General features: G+C 32.2%; 1 long non-coding RNA gene across 1 annotated transcript in view; it reads left to right on the top strand.

Annotated features, from left to right (window-relative positions):
* Positions 1-2506: 2506 nt before the first annotated feature.
* Positions 2507-18532, top strand: part of LOC148957809 (uncharacterized) — a 55349-nt gene continuing 39323 nt past the window's right edge. Inside the window, exons 1-2 of the long non-coding RNA XR_016145130.1 lie at positions 2507-2661; positions 5385-5509. This is a non-coding gene — a long non-coding RNA (uncharacterized LOC148957809). The remainder of the gene's footprint in view (positions 2662-5384; positions 5510-18532) is intronic.

The raw sequence follows: 18532 nt of genomic DNA, 5'->3' as shown, positions 1-18532 counted from the left end.
CATACTAAAGCTTTTTGTCTGACATTCTTCAGTGTATCAAACATCAGAACATAGATCAAAAACTCTAAGCTAGGAAATAAATATACCCAGTTGTGGATCGAAATAGGCCAATCAGAAACGCAGGCACATGTCTGTTGAAGTTGCCCAATGTGTGCTGCTTTCTCATTAAAAGTTATTGAATCCAAGGATGAAAACGAACTTCTGGTCTACACAACCGTGGTTTCGGATGTTTCAGATCATTGGCAGAGCTTGCTCGTCGTTCCATCTAGCAGTTCTCGAATCAATCTTCAAAAAAATAAAAAAGCTTTTGCGTAGAAAAAAGGATGATTCTACCTATAATATAGTCATAAAAAATATGAAAATCTTCAAGCAACATTATAATCTGAACTAAGCTTGAATTGTAGTCTTTGTAGAACCTCATCCACCTGTACATAAATTCTGTGTGCGCTGTAAATCTTTCTTGACTTGAAACTTTCAACAACATCTTTTCCTCTCCGACTACAGAATCATTAGCTAAGATTCTACAAAAACTTCTCTAGATAAAGACTTTTGCCATACATATTTTACGTAAATGCTTTAGCATTGAACATGAAGTTCAGCAAGCAAAAGAATGTGTTACCATTCGCTTCATTTTTATTCTTTCATCATCTTTTGTTTCTTCTTCACTTTCAGCCTCTTCCACTTCTTTTCTTCGTCTTTTCATCTTTTTTCGTCTTCTAACTCTTCTTCTTCTTCCTCTTTTTCATTTTCCCCTCTTCTTCTTTTTCTTCTTCTTCCTCTTCTTCTGCTTCCTCTACTTCTTCTTTTTCCTCTGCCCCCTCCGCACCTTTGTCTTCTTTCTCTTTTATTCATCTTCTTCTTCCTTATCAATTTCTTCTACTTCTTTTTCTTCTTTTCCTTCATTTCTTCTTCCTGGTATTCTCTTTCTTTGTTTTCGTCTACTTCTCTTTCATCTTCATCTTCCTCTTCCTACTCTACTTCTATATTATCGTTTTATTCTCCCTCTTCTTCTTTTTTTTCTTCTGCTCCCTCTACATCTTTGTCGTCATCTTCTTTCTCTTTTCTTCATCTTCATCTTCCTCTTACTTCTATTCTATCGTTTTCTTCTTTCTCTTTCTTCATCCTCTACTTCCCGATCACTTTCTACCTTCTATTTCTTTTTTCTCTACTTCTCAAACTTCCTCTTTTTTCTCATTAAACTCTTCTTCTTTCTTATCTTTCCCTTCTTTCTAATCAGGTTTTTTTCTTCGACTTCTTCTACTTCTTTATGTCAATCCCTCAAGAATCAATGTTGATCAAATGAAATTTTATTAGAGTTAATTTCGCTAGGGATGTTCTAGAATTTTATTTCACAAAGGGTTTCTCATTTTACTTGAATTGTATTATTCACATTATTTTCTAATCAGGTATATTCTAGTTATTAAAATTTTCAAGTTTGCAAAAATGTGTGAAATTTGCCTACCATAACTAGAAATATTTTAACACTAATAACTTTAATCTTTCTATCACTACCGGAAGTGGCTATCACTGCACCATAAAATGACAACCTGGCACACTTCAATTCCAACATATTCATTTGAAGGCATAACTTAAGACAATTTCAAAATACATTAACTCTGATCTGACAGACTTTCAAGCGATAAAGATATTGGCCTATTCATTTAATTATATGGATTCTGGTCTTAATTTTAATTTAGTTTGACCATATTAGTTTTATTATTTAATCTTGGTTCAATGGAGATAGTAATTTTTTATAATCAAATATAAAATAATATTCTTTCAAAACTTTTGTGAGATGGCAATCAGGAAAACATAATATTTTAAAGATGATTTAAAGAGTCTTTTTAGGTCGGTCTGTAGGGCCGGTTATTGTTTTCCAATTGTCAGTTTCAAAAGTGTTCTCAATTACCGAAAAAGCCCTTTAAAGCCCCTGAGGGGGGGGGGGGGGGGGGGCTATTCATTTTTTTATGTGCTTGAGGGGCTGACTAGAAAGGAGACTTATTAATAATTCAATGTAAAAATTTTTATAAAAATGTCTTTATGCATTTTTGGTAATAGAAGTGTCATACAAATGTCCCCAAAAGCTTTGCTAGCAGATTTTTTTACTTAAATTAGCCGACTGTAATGTCCTTATCTTCATTAGAGTCAACAGGATTAATTGATATTCCCTTGGACATCTTCTAAACAAATTTTGACTGACACATCTATGGCGCACAAGTAGATCTTTACACAAATCTTATTGTATCAGCATATTTTATCATCATCACACCCGTCAAGTGGCCCACACAATGCTCATGTTTTCTGTGTTTGACCTCAGGGGCTTAAAGGGAGGGGGGCTTATTTTAAAATTTTGCTTAATAAGGGGGGCTTAATAGAGAGGGAGGCTTAAATGAGAGGGAAGGCTTCACGTTATATGTATCTACTGAATATATAGACTTGGATTTTGTTTTCCTATGACTCAATCACTAAGATCAGTGGGCTCAAACGAAACTACGCAGGAGCTCTTTACCCAGCATGCTTTGTCAGGAACCACGAGTTTAACAAGATGGCGTCTGGAAGTGGGAAAAACAAACTTGGCAGGACAAAACTAAATAAAATGTTTGTTTTCAGGGACTTTACCAAATAGTTTAAAGATCCATGAAGCAAAAGTAAATGCTAGAGGTACATTTTCCTAGTTTATTTTTTTCATGAAGTATTAACAAAAATGGTAGATTATCTAGATAACAATTTCAGAAGTTTGCGATGATTTGATTGAGTTCAATTGCAATAAGTTGAAAAGCTTGTTAAAAATATATTAAGGTTTTGATGTCATTTCTTTGATTTAAATAATGATTTAAATACACCTTACGACGTACAGCATTTTGAAAAATCTTCAAATTCTTTTGTACAAAATCTTTGACCTCAGATTCGGATTGGCACATTGAAATTTTGCTGTGCATACCTGAGATCTTGTTGGAAATTGCCATACTCTGCAGTCTTGGTTGATACCGATATAGATCATTAATTACTATGTTATAATAATTCATTTTGTTTCCAAAAAGAGGACACATGACCTTCATATTTATGTGAGTCCTTATCTAATAATGAATTTCAATTAGTATATATTTTAGAGCTAGAAATTGCAATTAATTTTTTAGTTGATAAAGAAAATTGACATTGTGAGAAGAAAATTGATCAACATAAAATGTAAAATTTCTTGATAAAATGTTCAATAATTTTTTTAAAAATATAATTTTATATTCTTTGGCCAAGTTTATATTAAATCCTAGCTCCCTGATAATTCATACAATGGTCTCTGCAGCACAATTAAATGGCTTGCTCTAGGCTTAGCATATTGAGCCCCCTGAAATTTGCTAATCCTGCATTTTGTTTTATGTCAATCTTTTTCTTTTACAAATCTTTTCTTATTTCTTCCTATTTTGTAAATGAGTTATACCATACTATGTTTGTTAGCTTAACTTTTGCTCCCTAGCCTACCAAATCTCTGCCATGCGGTGTAGTATTGACTTGGCTGTTTCCAAATCCTTGTCAAAGTTATGTTTTTCAAGCATTGAGGGGTCAAAGTACTTCAGTAGTCAATTTATGGTAATGCCCGGACTGAAGACATGTGGGAAAAGGAATACATTTATTCTTACAGTGTTCACAGGTGGCCAAGGGTTAATGGAAGATGTGAAGAAATAATTGTCTTGCAGAGTTTTGAACATAGTTCCATTATTTTAAGGGAAATTCTGACTGGGAACACAAAACCTTATAAAACCACATGACCTTCTTTCCAAAAAGGCTCTTAGAAGAAATTTGCAAAGAATGTATGAAACCACAGTCAAGTACTGTCTTGTGACCTGGACTTCTTTTCAATGCTGTTATTGTAAAACTGATCAAAGTCTTAAATAAATGTGCTGGTTCACTCTTAATAGATTGTACAGCAGGCCTGGACCTTTGAGGAGAGCCATAGGGCTTGCTCCCCTCTAGGCTCCCCTCAAATGCCAGAGGGGAGCTACAGATTGCTCTCCTAAATTGTTCTAAAAAGCAAATTTGCTTTCCTTGAAGTCAATTTTTGCTTTGTTTCTACTCTTAGAGCTCACCTGAAAACTACTATGGAGAGCTATTACTGCTCCTCTGGTAAAAGTTTTATGTCCAGGCCTGGGTAGCAGTGGCGGACACCTGGGGTGGCGAGGGGGGCGATCGCCCCCAATATGTTAGAGGACAATGGTCTTTTGTTCTGAAACAATGGGAAATGTGATGTCATCTTACTAAAATAATAGGTTTGCCCCCCCCCAATATTTGACCAAATGTCCGCCCCTGCTGGGAAGGCTTGGGTCATGAGGTGATATTTCAGTTTGAATTTTGTGGCTTCTGATCAACATGCCAATCTATCCCTTGGTATAAAAAAAAAATCAAACATTTTATAACATATGCCGAAAAGTATTTCGTCTGACATTCTTCAGAGCATAAAACGTCAGATTGAGGGTCCATAAGAACACAATGAAAAATATATACCCAGTTGTGGATCTAAACAGGCCAATCAGAAAAACGCAAGCACAAGACCAGTATAGTTGTCCAATCAGTGCCGTGAGCCTAAAGAAAAATACCGTTGGAGTCAAAGAGAGAAAACGAACCCCTTCTGTCTACACAACGGCTTTTTCGATTGTATGTAGATCGATTCTAAAACTGCTGGATGGAAGGACAACCGGGCTCTGTCAATTATTTTAAGCATGTCGTCAGATTGTGTCCTTTCGGACCCTCATTCTGACGTTTTATGCTCTGAGTGAGAAGTGTCAGATGAAAAAGCTTTTAGCCAATAAGTTATAAAATGTTTACTTTTTTTCAAAGCCATTTTCAAGTTCTGTACCGCCGAAAACTGTTCTTATAATCATAATTAACATTATATGATACATTCGTATGTTTATGAAAACAGTTTTTTGATAAGCTTATGAATATATTTTTATTTGAGGGTAAGTTGATATGTGCTTTTATGCGCACAATTCAATTGGAATTGTCAGATCTATAAGAAGCCATTCTAAAGACCAGACTGCTTTTCATGTTAAACAGTTTCGTGTTTTAGTTTTTTAAAAAAAATGGGGGGATACCTCTTCATGTAACTTGTTATGGTCACTTGTTTAAGAGAAATCTACCACAGACATATGAAGCATCCCTCCAGTAACCTGTTTTAGCCAGGAAATAACCCGGCGATAAAATCCGTTTTATCTTTCTGCTCCATTTTTCTTGGTGTTTTTGTTCTCCGACGACCTGAAGGACTACAGTGGCAAATAGAGGAGAAAAGTCTCGTTGTGTGTTGTAGAATACATTTCTACTAAAAAGCCCCAGTCCATATACCAGAGCCCTTTCAGTTAAATAGAAGTCTTAAAATGTTCATTTTGTTACAGGTCAAAAATTAACAGTCCTTACAGAAGAACCTCGACCTGATTCAAAAACATGAACTTGATTGGTTAAGGGACACAATAGGGAAATATGGCGCACAAAAGAAGCCCTTTGGTTTAACATCGGAATGGTGAGTGTTGTTTTGTTCTTTTCAAAAACTAAGTAGAAAAATCACAGGAATTGATGCCTACAAACATAAAATGGCTTTGCAAATATCTTAAGGTTCCTTTCAAGATTCTCTCGCATTATTTGTGAAACTTTAAATATTGAATTAATTTCGACGTGAACGGGGCAGCTCCTGGTTCCCCTTGCACACGTGGAAAATCCGACGATTTGATTTGCTGATAGCAAGCAATGCAATTCAACGCTAAAACCTACTTGCAATGCGCAGTATTGACACAGTTGTTGGTTGTCTGGAATTCTTTTGTTTCCAGATAAAGAATTTAGATTTTGGTGCCTCGACAATATCGAAATTTTTGCTAGGGGGCCCCATTACTTAAAGGTAGGATTCTTCAGGTACTTTATTATAGTTAAATACATTTATTTAAGTTTATTTTTGCTTTTGATAAAAAAGATTTTGCTTTTCCAAGCTTTCCCTCAAAGGTTTAAAGAAAAACATCTTGGATTTTTCCCCCTTCTCCTTCCTTTGAATAAATCCTTGATATATTCGCCATAAAATTCTACTTTTGATCGAAATAGATTTTGCTTTTCTATAAAGACCTTAGACCCAAAAAGATCTGAATATTGTGAACTGTTCCCTCTTTTCCTTGCTTTAATTTAACGTTTCATTTATTCCCCATGAACTTGTGCTATTTTTCTTGCTTCAGTTCTATCTATGATTTATTCGACATAAACATTTACTTTTTATTGAGATAGAATGTGCTTCTTTGAGGTGCCTCTCTGAAGTTTAACAGCAGAATCTTTTTTACCCTTCCCTTTTTTCTTGCTTCAATTCTATCCATGATTTATTCGACATAAACTTTTACTTTTTATTGAGATAGAATGTGCTTCTCTAAGGTGCCTTTCTTAAGTTTAACAGCAGAATCTTTTTTACCCTTTTCCTTTTTCTTCCTTCAATTTTATCTTTGATTTATTCGACATGAACTTTTATCTTTTATTGAGATAGAATGTGCTTCTTTAAGGTGCCTCTCTCAAGTTTAACAGCAGAATCTTTTTTACCCTTCCCTTTTTTCTTGCTTCAATTCTATCCATGATTTATTCGACATAAACATTTACTTTTTATTGAGATAGAATGTGCTTCTTTGAGGTGCCTCTCTGAAGTTAAACAGCAGAATCTTTTTTACCCTTCCCTTTTTTCTTGCTTCAATTCTATCCATGATTTATTCGACATAAACTTTTACTTTTTATTGAGATAGAATGTGCTTCTTTAAGGTGCCTCTCTGAAGTTTAACAGCAGAATCTTTTTTACCCTTCCCTTTTTTCTTGCTTCAATTCTATCCATGATTTATTCGACATAAACATTTACTTTTTATTGAGATAGAATGTGCTTCTTTAAGGTGCCTCTCTGAAGTTTAACAGCAGAATCTTTTTTACCCTTCCCTTTTTTCTTGCTTCAATTCTATCCATGATTTATTCGACATAAACTTTTACTTTTTATTGAGATAGAATGTGCTTCTTTAAGGTGCCTCTCTGAAGTTTAACAGCAGAATCTTTTTTACCCTTCCCTTTTTTCTTGCTTCAATTCTATCAATGATTTATTCGACATAAACATTTACTTTTTATTGAGATAGAATGTGCTTCTTTAAGGTGCCTCTCTGAAGTTTAACAGCAGAATCTTTTTTACCCTTCCCTTTTTCTTGCTTCAATTTTATCTTTGATTTATTCGCCTTGAACTTTTATCTTTTATTGAAATTCAATGTGCTTCTCTAAGGTCTCTTTCTGAAGTTTAACAGCAGAATCTTTTTACGCTTTCCCTTTTTCTTGGTTCAATTTTATCTTTGATTTATTCGACATGAACCTTTTCCTTTTATTTCTGTAGAATGTGCTTCTCTAAGGTGTCTCTCTGGAGTTTAACAGCAGAATCTATTTTACCCTTCCCTTTTTCTTGCTTCAATTTTATCTTTGATTTATTCGACTTGAACTTTTATCTTTTATTGAAATTTAATGTGCTTCTCTAAGGTGCCTTTCTTAAGTTTAACAGCAGAATCTTTTTCACCCTTCTCTTTTTCTTGCTTCAATTTTATCTTTGATTTATTCGACATGAACTTTTATCTTTTATTGAAATTCAATGTGCTTCTCTAAGGTGCCTTTCTTAAGTTGAACAGCAGAATCTTTTTTACCCTTCCCTTTTTTCTTGCTTCAATTCTATCCATGATTTATTCGACATAAACATTTACTTTTTATTGAGATAGAATGTGCTTCTTTAAGGTGCCTCTCTGAAGTTTAACAGCAGAATCTTTTTTACCCTTCCCTTTTTTCTTGCTTCAATTCTAACCATGATTTATTCGACATAAACTTCTACTTTTTATTGAGATAGAATGTGCTTCTCTAAGGTGCCTTTCTTAAGTTTAACAGCAGAATCTTTTTTACCCTTTTCCTTTTTCTTGCTTCAATTTTATCTTTGATTTATTCGACATGAACTTTTATCTTTTATTGAAATTCAATGTGCTTCTCTAAGGTGCCTTTCTGAAGTTTAACAGCAGAATCTTTTTTACCCTTCCCTTTTTCTTGTTTCAATTTTATCTTTGATTTATTCGACATGAACTTTTATCTTTTATTGAAATTCAATGTGCTTCTCTAAGGTGCCTTTCTTAAGTTTAACAGCAGAATCTTTTTTACCCTTCCCTTTTTTCTTGCTTCAATTCTATCCATGATTTATTCGACATAAACATTTACTTTTTATTGAGATAGAATGTGCTTCTTTAAGGTGCCTCTCTGAAGTTTAACAGCAGAATCTTTTTTACCCTTCCCTTTTTTCTTGCTTCAATTCTATCCATGATTTATTCGACATAAACATTTACTTTTTATTGAGATAGAATGTGCTTCTTTAAGGTGCCTCTCTGAAGTTTAACAGCAGAATCTTTTTTACCCTTCCCTTTTTTCTTGCTTCAATTCTATCCATGATTTATTCGACATAAACTTTTACTTTTTATTGAGATAGAATGTGCTTCTTTAAGGTGCCTCTCTGAAGTTTAACAGCAGAATCTTTTTTACCCTTCCCTTTTTTCTTGCTTCAATTCTATCAATGATTTATTCGACATAAACATTTACTTTTTATTGAGATAGAATGTGCTTCTTTAAGGTGCCTCTCTGAAGTTTAACAGCAGAATCTTTTTTACCCTTCCCTTTTTCTTGCTTCAATTTTATCTTTGATTTATTCGCCTTGAACTTTTATCTTTTATTGAAATTCAATGTGCTTCTCTAAGGTCTCTTTCTGAAGTTTAACAGCAGAATCTTTTTACGCTTTCCCTTTTTCTTGGTTCAATTTTATCTTTGATTTATTCGACATGAACCTTTTCCTTTTATTTCTGTAGAATGTGCTTCTCTAAGGTGTCTCTCTGGAGTTTAACAGCAGAATCTATTTTACCCTTCCCTTTTTCTTGCTTCAATTTTATCTTTGATTTATTCGACTTGAACTTTTATCTTTTATTGAAATTTAATGTGCTTCTCTAAGGTGCCTTTCTTAAGTTTAACAGCAGAATCTTTTTCACCCTTCTCTTTTTCTTGCTTCAATTTTATCTTTGATTTATTCGACATGAACTTTTATCTTTTATTGAAATTCAATGTGCTTCTCTAAGGTGCCTTTCTTAAGTTGAACAGCAGAATCTTTTTTACCCTTCCCTTTTTTCTTGCTTCAATTCTATCCATGATTTATTCGACATAAACATTTACTTTTTATTGAGATAGAATGTGCTTCTTTAAGGTGCCTCTCTGAAGTTTAACAGCAGAATCTTTTTTACCCTTCCCTTTTTTCTTGCTTCAATTCTAACCATGATTTATTCGACATAAACTTCTACTTTTTATTGAGATAGAATGTGCTTCTCTAAGGTGCCTTTCTTAAGTTTAACAGCAGAATCTTTTTTACCCTTTTCCTTTTTCTTGCTTCAATTTTATCTTTGATTTATTCGACATGAACTTTTATCTTTTATTGAAATTCAATGTGCTTCTCTAAGGTGCCTTTCTGAAGTTTAACAGCAGAATCTTTTTTACCCTTCCCTTTTTCTTGCTTCAATTTTATCTTTGATTTATTCGACATGAACTTTTATCTTTTATTGAAATTCAATGTGCTTCTCTAAGGTGCCTTTCTTAAGTTTAACAGCAGAATCTTTTTTACCCTTCCCTTTTTCTTGCTTCAATTTTATCTTTGATTTATTCGCCTTGAACTTTTATCTTTTATTGAAATTCAATGTGCTTCTCTAAGGTCTCTTTCTGAAGTTTAACAGCAGAATCTTTTTACGCTTTCCCTTTTTCTTGCTTCAATTTTATCTTTGATTTATTCGACATGAACCTTTTCCTTTTATTTCTGTAGAATGTGCTTCTCTAAGGTGTCTCTCTGGAGTTTAACAGCAGAATCTATTTTACCCTTCCCTTTTTCTTGCTTCAATTTTATCTTTGATTTATTCGAGTTGAACTTTTACCTTTTATTGAAATTCAATGTGCTTCTCTAAGGTGTCTCTCTGGAGTTTAACAGCAGAATCTTTTTTACCCTTCCCTTTTTCTTGCTTCAATTTTATCTTTGATTTATTCGACTTGAACTTTTATCTTTTATTGAAATCCAATGTGCTTCTCTAAGGTGCCTTTCTTAAGTTTAACAGCAGAATCTTTTTTACCCTTCCCTTTTTCTTGCTTCAATTTTATCTTTGATTTATTCGACATGAACTTTTATCTTTTATTGAAATTCAATGTGTTTCTCTAAGGTGCCTTTCTTAAGTTTAACAGCAGAATCTTTTTACCCTTTCCTTTTTTCTTGCTTCAATTTTATCTTTGATTTATTCGACTTGAACTTTTATCTTTTTTTGAAATTCAATGTGCTTCTCTAAGGTGCCTTTTTGAAGTTTAACAGCAGAATCTTTTTACCCTTCCCTTTTTCTTGCTTCAATTTTATCTTTGTTTATTCGACATGAACTTTTTCCTTCTATTGAAATTCAATGTGCTTCTCTAAGGTGCCTTTCTGAAGTTTAACTGCAGAATCTTTTTACCCTTTCCCTTTTTCTTGCTTCAATTTTATCTTTGTTTATTCGACTTGAACTTTTTCCTTTTATTGAAATTCAATGTGCTTCTCTAAGGTCTCTTTCTGAAGTTTAACAGCAGAATCTTTTTACCCTTTCCTTTTTTCTTGCTTCAATTTTATCTTTGATTTATTCGACTTGAAAATTTTCCTTTTATTGAAATTCAATGTGCTTCTCTAAGGTCTCTTTCTGAAGTTTAGCTACAGAATCTTTTTACCCTTTCCCTTTTTTCTTGCTTCAATTTTATCTTTGTTTATTCGACTTGAACTTTCATCTTTTTTTGAAATTCAATGTGCTTCTCTAAGGTGCCTTTTTGAAGTTTAACAGCAGAATCTTTTTTACCCTTCCCTTTTTCTTGCTTCAATTTTATCTTTGATTTATTCGACTTGAACTTTTATCTTTTATTGAAATTCAATGTGCTTCTCTAAGGTGCCTTTCTTAAGTTTAACAGCAGAATCTTTTTTACCCTTCCCTTTTTCTTGCTTCAATTTTATCTTTGATTTATTCGCCTTGAACTTTTATCTTTTATTGAAATTCAATGTGCTTCTCTAAGGTCTCTTTCTGAAGTTTAACAGCAGAATCTTTTTACCCTTTCCTTTTTTCTTGCTTCAATTTTATCTTTGATTTATTCGACTTGAACTTTTATCTTTTATTGAAATTTAATGTGCTTCTCTAAGGTGCCTTTCTTAAGTTTAACAGCAGAATCTTTTTTACCCTTTTCCTTTTTCTTCCTTCAATTTTATCTTTGATTTATTCGACATGAACTTTTATCTTTTATTGAGATAGAATGTGCTTCTTTAAGGTGCCTCTCTCAAGTTTAACAGCAGAATCTTTTTTACCCTTCCCTTTTTTCTTGCTTCAATTCTATCCATGATTTATTCGACATAAACATTTACTTTTTATTGAGATAGAATGTGCTTCTTTGAGGTGCCTCTCTGAAGTTAAACAGCAGAATCTTTTTTACCCTTCCCTTTTTTCTTGCTTCAATTCTATCCATGATTTATTCGACATAAACTTTTACTTTTTATTGAGATAGAATGTGCTTCTTTAAGGTGCCTCTCTGAAGTTTAACAGCAGAATCTTTTTTACCCTTCCCTTTTTTCTTGCTTCAATTCTATCCATGATTTATTCGACATAAACATTTACTTTTTATTGAGATAGAATGTGCTTCTTTAAGGTGCCTCTCTGAAGTTTAACAGCAGAATCTTTTTTACCCTTCCCTTTTTTCTTGCTTCAATTCTATCCATGATTTATTCGACATAAACTTTTACTTTTTATTGAGATAGAATGTGCTTCTTTAAGGTGCCTCTCTGAAGTTTAACAGCAGAATCTTTTTTACCCTTCCCTTTTTTCTTGCTTCAATTCTATCCATGATTTATTCGACATAAACATTTACTTTTTATTGAGATAGAATGTGCTTCTTTAAGGTGCCTCTCTGAAGTTTAACAGCAGAATCTTTTTTACCCTTCCCTTTTTCTTGCTTCAATTTTATCTTTGATTTATTCGCCTTGAACTTTTATCTTTTATTGAAATTCAATGTGCTTCTCTAAGGTCTCTTTCTGAAGTTTAACAGCAGAATCTTTTTACGCTTTCCCTTTTTCTTGGTTCAATTTTATCTTTGATTTATTCGACATGAACCTTTTCCTTTTATTTCTGTAGAATGTGCTTCTCTAAGGTGTCTCTCTGGAGTTTAACAGCAGAATCTATTTTACCCTTCCCTTTTTCTTGCTTCAATTTTATCTTTGATTTATTCGACTTGAACTTTTATCTTTTATTGAAATTTAATGTGCTTCTCTAAGGTGCCTTTCTTAAGTTTAACAGCAGAATCTTTTTCACCCTTCTCTTTTTCCTGCTTCAATTTTATCTTTGATTTATTCGACATGAACTTTTATCTTTTATTGAAATTCAATGTGCTTCTCTAAGGTGCCTTTCTTAAGTTGAACAGCAGAATCTTTTTTACCCTTCCCTTTTTTCTTGCTTCAATTCTATCCATGATTTATTCGACATAAACATTTACTTTTTATTGAGATAGAATGTGCTTCTTTAAGGTGCCTCTCTGAAGTTTAACAGCAGAATCTTTTTTACCCTTTCCCTTTTTTCTTGCTTCAATTTTATCTTTGATTTATTCGACTTGAACTTTTATCTTTTATTGAAATTCAATGTGCTTCTCTAAGGTCTCTTTCTGAAGTTTAACAGCAGAATCTTTTTACCCTTTCCTTTTTTCTTGCTTCAATTTTATCTTTGATTTATTCGACTTGAACATTTTCCTTTTATTGAAATTCAATGTGCTTCTCTAAGGTCTCTTTCTGAAGTTTAACTGCAGAATCTTTTTACCCTTTCTCTTTTTCCTTGCATCAATTTTATCTTTGTTTATTCGACATGAATTTTTATCTTTTATTGAAATTCAATGTGCTTCTCTAAGGTCTTTTTCTGAAGTTTAACAGCAGAATCTTTTTACCCTTTCCCTTTTTCTTGCTTCAATTTTATCTTTGATTTATTCGACATGAACTTTTTCCTTTTATTTAGGTAGAGTTTGCTTCTTTAAGGTGCCTTTCTTAAGTTTAACAGCAGAATCTTTTTACCCTTTCCTTTTTTCTTGCTTCAATTTTATCTTTGATTTATTCGACTTGAACTTTTATCTTTTATTGAAATTCAATGTGCTTCCCTAAGGTGCCTCTCTGAAGTTTAACAGCAGAATCTTTTTTAGCCTTCCCTTTTTCCTTGCTTCAATTCTATCTTTGATTTATTCGACATGAACTTTTTCCTTTTATTTAGGTAGAATTTGCTTCTTTAAGGTGCCTTTCTGAAGTTTAACAGTAGAATCTTTTTACCCTTTCCCTTTTTTCTTGCTTCAATTTTATCTTTGATTTATTCGACTTGAACTTTTATCTTTTATTGAAATTCAATGTGCTTCTCTAAGGTGCCTTTCTGAAGTTTAACAGCAGAATCTTTTTTACCCTTTCCCTTTTTCTTGCTTCAATTTTATCTTTGATTTATTCGACTTGAACTTTTATCTTTTTTTGAAATTCAATGTGCTTCTCTAAGGTGCCTTTTTGAAGTTTAACAGCAGAATCTTTTTTACCCTTCCCTTTTTCTTGCTTCAATTTTATCTTTGATTTATTCGACTTGAACTTTTATCTTTTATTGAAATTCAATGTGCTTCTCTAAGGTGCCTTTCTTAAGTTTAACAGCAGAATCTTTTTTACCCTTCCCTTTTTCTTGCTTCAATTTTATCTTTGATTTATTCGCCTTGAACTTTTATCTTTTATTGAAATTCAATGTGCTTCTCTAAGGTCTCTTTCTGAAGTTTAACAGCAGAATCTTTTTACGCTTTCCCTTTTTCTTGCTTCAATTTTATCTTTGATTTATTCGACATGAACCTTTTCCTTTTATTTCTGTAGAATGTGCTTCTCTAAGGTGTCTCTCTGGAGTTTAACAGCAGAATCTATTTTACCCTTCCCTTTTTCTTGCTTCAATTTTATCTTTGATTTATTCGAGTTGAACTTTTACCTTTTATTGAAATTCAATGTGCTTCTCTAAGGTGTCTCTCTGGAGTTTAACAGCAGAATCTTTTTTACCCTTCCCTTTTTCTTGCTTCAATTTTATCTTTGTTTATTCGACATGAACTTTTTCCTTCTATTGAAATTCAATGTGCTTCTCTAAGGTGCCTTTCTGAAGTTTAACTGCAGAATCTTTTTACCCTTTCCCTTTTTCTTGCTTCAATTTTATCTTTGTTTATTCGACTTGAACTTTTTCCTTTTATTGAAATTCAATGTGCTTCTCTAAGGTCTCTTTCTGAAGTTTAACAGCAGAATCTTTTTACCCTTTCCTTTTTTCTTGCTTCAATTTTATCTTTGATTTATTCGACTTGAACATTTTCCTTTTATTGAAATTCAATGTGCTTCTCTAAGGTCTCTTTCTGAAGTTTAGCTGCAGAATCTTTTTACCCTTTCCCTTTTTTCTTGCTTCAATTTTATCTTTGTTTATTCGACTTGAACTTTCATCTTTTTTTGAAATTCAATGTGCTTCTCTAAGGTGCCTTTTTGAAGTTTAACAGCAGAATCTTTTTTACCCTTCCCTTTTTCTTGCTTCAATTTTATCTTTGATTTATTCGACTTGAACTTTTATCTTTTATTGAAATTCAATGTGCTTCTCTAAGGTGCCTTTCTTAAGTTTAACAGCAGAATCTTTTTTACCCTTCCCTTTTTCTTGCTTCAATTTTATCTTTGATTTATTCGCCTTGAACTTTTATCTTTTATTGAAATTCAATGTGCTTCTCTAAGGTCTCTTTCTGAAGTTTAACAGCAGAACCTTTTTACCCTTTCCCTTTTTTCTTGCTTCAATTTTATCTTTGATTTATTCGACTTGAACTTTTTCCTTTTATTGAAATTCAATGTGCTTCTCTAAGGTCTCTTTCTGAAGTTTAGCTGCAGAATCTTTTTACCCTTTCCCTTTTTTCTTGCTTCAATTTTATCTTTGTTTATTCGACTTGAACTTTTACCTTTTATTGAAATTTAATGTGCTTCTCTAAGGTCTCTTTCTGTTGTTTAACTGCAGAATCTTTTTACCCTTTCCCTTTTTCCTTGCTTCAATTTTATCTTTGTTTATTCGACATGAATTTTTATCTTTTATTGAAATTCAATGTGCTTCTCTAAGATCTCTTTCTGAAGTTTAACAGCAGAATCTTTTTACCCTTTCCCTTTTTCTTGCTTCAATTTTATCTTTGATTTATTCGACATGAACTTTTTCCTTTTATTTAGGTAGAATTTGCTTCTTTAAGGTGCCTTTCTTAAGTTTAACAGCAGAATCTTTTTACCCTTTCCTTTTTTCTTGCTTCAATTTTATCTTTGATTTATTCGCCTTGAACTTTTATCTTTTTTTGAAATTCAATGTGCTTCTCTAAGGTGCCTTTTTGAAGTTTAACAGCAGAATCTTTTTTACCCTTCCCTTTTTCTTGCTTCAATTTTATCTTTGATTTATTCGACATGAACTTTTTCCTTTTATTTAGGTAGAATTTGCTTCTTTAAGGTGCCTTTTTGAAGTTTAACAGCAGAATCTTTTTTACCCTTCCCTTTTTCTTGCTTCAATTTTATCTTTGATTTATTCGCCTTGAACTTTTATCTTTTTTTGAAATTCAATGTGCTTCTCTAAGGTGCCTTTTTGAAGTTTAACAGCAGAATCTTTTTTACCCTTCCCTTTTTCTTGCTTCAATTTTATCTTTGATTTATTCGACATGAACTTTTTCCTTTTATTTAGGTAGAATTTGCTTCTTTAAGGTGCCTTTCTTAAGTTTAACAGCAGAATCTTTTTACCCTTTCCCTTTTTTCTTGCTTCAATTTTATCTTTGATTTATTCGACTTGAACTTTTATCTTTTATTGAAATTCAATGTGCTTCCCTAAGGTGCCTCTCTGAAGTTTAACAGCAGAATCTTTTTTAGCCTTCCCTTTTTCCTTGCTTCAATTCTATCTTTGATTTATTCGACATGAACTTTTTCCTTTTATTTAGGTAGAATTTGCTTCTTTAAGGTGCCTTTCTGAAGTTTAACAGTAGAATCTTTTTACCCTTTCCCTTTTTTCTTGCTTCAATTTTATCTTTGATTTATTCGATTTGAACTTTTATCTTTTATTGAAATTCAATGTGTTTCTCTAAGGTGCCTTTCTTAAGTTTAACAGCAGAATCTTTTTACCCTTTCCTTTTTTCTTGCTTCAATTTTATCTTTGATTTATTCGACTTGAACTTTTATCTTTTATTGAAATTCAATGTGCTTCCCTAAGGTGCCTCTCTGAAGTTTAACAGCAGAATCTTTTTTAGCCTTCCCTTTTTCCTTGCTTCAATTCTATCTTTGATTTATTCGACATGAACTTTTTCCTTTTATTTAGGTAGAATTTGCTTCTTTAAGGTGCCTTTCTGAAGTTTAACAGTAGAATCTTTTTACCCTTTCCCTTTTTTCTTGCTTCAATTTTATCTTTGATTTATTCGATTTGAACTTTTATCTTTTATTGAAATTCAATGTGTTTCTCTAAGGTGCCTTTCTGAAGTTTAACAGCAGAATCTTTTTTACCCTTCCCTTTTTCTTGCTTCAATTTTATCTTTGATTTATTCGACTTGAACTTTCATCTTTTTTTGAAATTCAATGTGCTTCTCTAAGGTGCCTTTTTGAAGTTTAACAGCAGAATCTTTTTTACCCTTCCCTTTTTCTTGCTTCAATTTTATCTTTGATTTATTCGACTTGAACTTTTATCTTTTATTGAAATTCAATGTGCTTCTCTAAGGTGCCTTTCTTAAGTTTAACAGCAGAATCTTTTTTACCCTTCCCTTTTTCTTGCTTCAATTTTATCTTTGATTTATTCGCCTTGAACTTTTATCTTTTATTGAAATTCAATGTGCTTCTCTAAGGTCTCTTTCTGAAGTTTAACAGCAGAATCTTTTTACCCTTTCCTTTTTTCTTGCTTCAATTTTATCTTTGATTTATTCGACTTGAACTTTTATCTTTTTTTGAAATTCAATGTGCTTCTCTAAGGTGCCTTTTTGAAGTTTAACAGCAGAATCTTTTTACCCTTCCCTTTTTCTTGCTTCAATTTTATCTTTGTTTATTCGACATGAACTTTTTCCTTCTATTGAAATTCAATGTGCTTCTCTAAGGTGCCTTTCTGAAGTTTAACTGCAGAATCTTTTTACCCTTTCCCTTTTTCTTGCTTCAATTTTATCTTTGTTTATTCGACTTGAACTTTTTCCTTTTATTGAAATTCAATGTGCTTCTCTAAGGTCTCTTTCTGAAGTTTAACAGCAGAATCTTTTTACCCTTTCCTTTTTTCTTGCTTCAATTTTATCTTTGATTTATTCGACTTGAACATTTTCCTTTTATTGAAATTCAATGTGCTTCTCTAAGGTCTCTTTCTGAAGTTTAGCTGCAGAATCTTTTTACCCTTTCCCTTTTTTCTTGCTTCAATTTTATCTTTGTTTATTCGACTTGAACTTTCATCTTTTTTTGAAATTCAATGTGCTTCTCTAAGGTGCCTTTTTGAAGTTTAACAGCAGAATCTTTTTTACCCTTCCCTTTTTCTTGCTTCAATTTTATCTTTGATTTATTCGACTTGAACTTTTATCTTTTATTGAAATTCAATGTGCTTCTCTAAGGTGCCTTTCTTAAGTTTAACAGCAGAATCTTTTTTACCCTTCCCTTTTTCTTGCTTCAATTTTATCTTTGATTTATTCGCCTTGAACTTTTATCTTTTATTGAAATTCAATGTGCTTCTCTAAGGTCTCTTTCTGAAGTTTAACAGCAGAATCTTTTTACCCTTTCCTTTTTTCTTGCTTCAATTTTATCTTTGATTTATTCGACTTGAACTTTTATCTTTTATTGAAATTTAATGTGCTTCTCTAAGGTGCCTTTCTTAAGTTTAACAGCAGAATCTTTTTTACCCTTTTCCTTTTTCTTCCTTCAATTTTATCTTTGATTTATTCGACATGAACTTTTATCTTTTATTGAGATAGAATGTGCTTCTTTAAGGTGCCTCTCTCAAGTTTAACAGCAGAATCTTTTTTACCCTTCCCTTTTTTCTTGCTTCAATTCTATCCATGATTTATTCGACATAAACATTTACTTTTTATTGAGATAGAATGTGCTTCTTTGAGGTGCCTCTCTGAAGTTAAACAGCAGAATCTTTTTTACCCTTCCCTTTTTTCTTGCTTCAATTCTATCCATGATTTATTCGACATAAACTTTTACTTTTTATTGAGATAGAATGTGCTTCTTTAAGGTGCCTCTCTGAAGTTTAACAGCAGAATCTTTTTTACCCTTCCCTTTTTTCTTGCTTCAATTCTATCCATGATTTATTCGACATAAACATTTACTTTTTATTGAGATAGAATGTGCTTCTTTAAGGTGCCTCTCTGAAGTTTAACAGCAGAATCTTTTTTACCCTTCCCTTTTTTCTTGCTTCAATTCTATCCATGATTTATT

This window comes from Rhopilema esculentum, chromosome 20 (genome assembly GCF_057945365.1).
Source record: "Rhopilema esculentum isolate cy_ngs chromosome 20, ASM5794536v1, whole genome shotgun sequence".
NCBI lineage: Eukaryota > Metazoa > Cnidaria > Scyphozoa > Rhizostomeae > Rhizostomatidae > Rhopilema > Rhopilema esculentum.
This window is presented reverse-complemented; position numbering and strand designations above follow the sequence as displayed.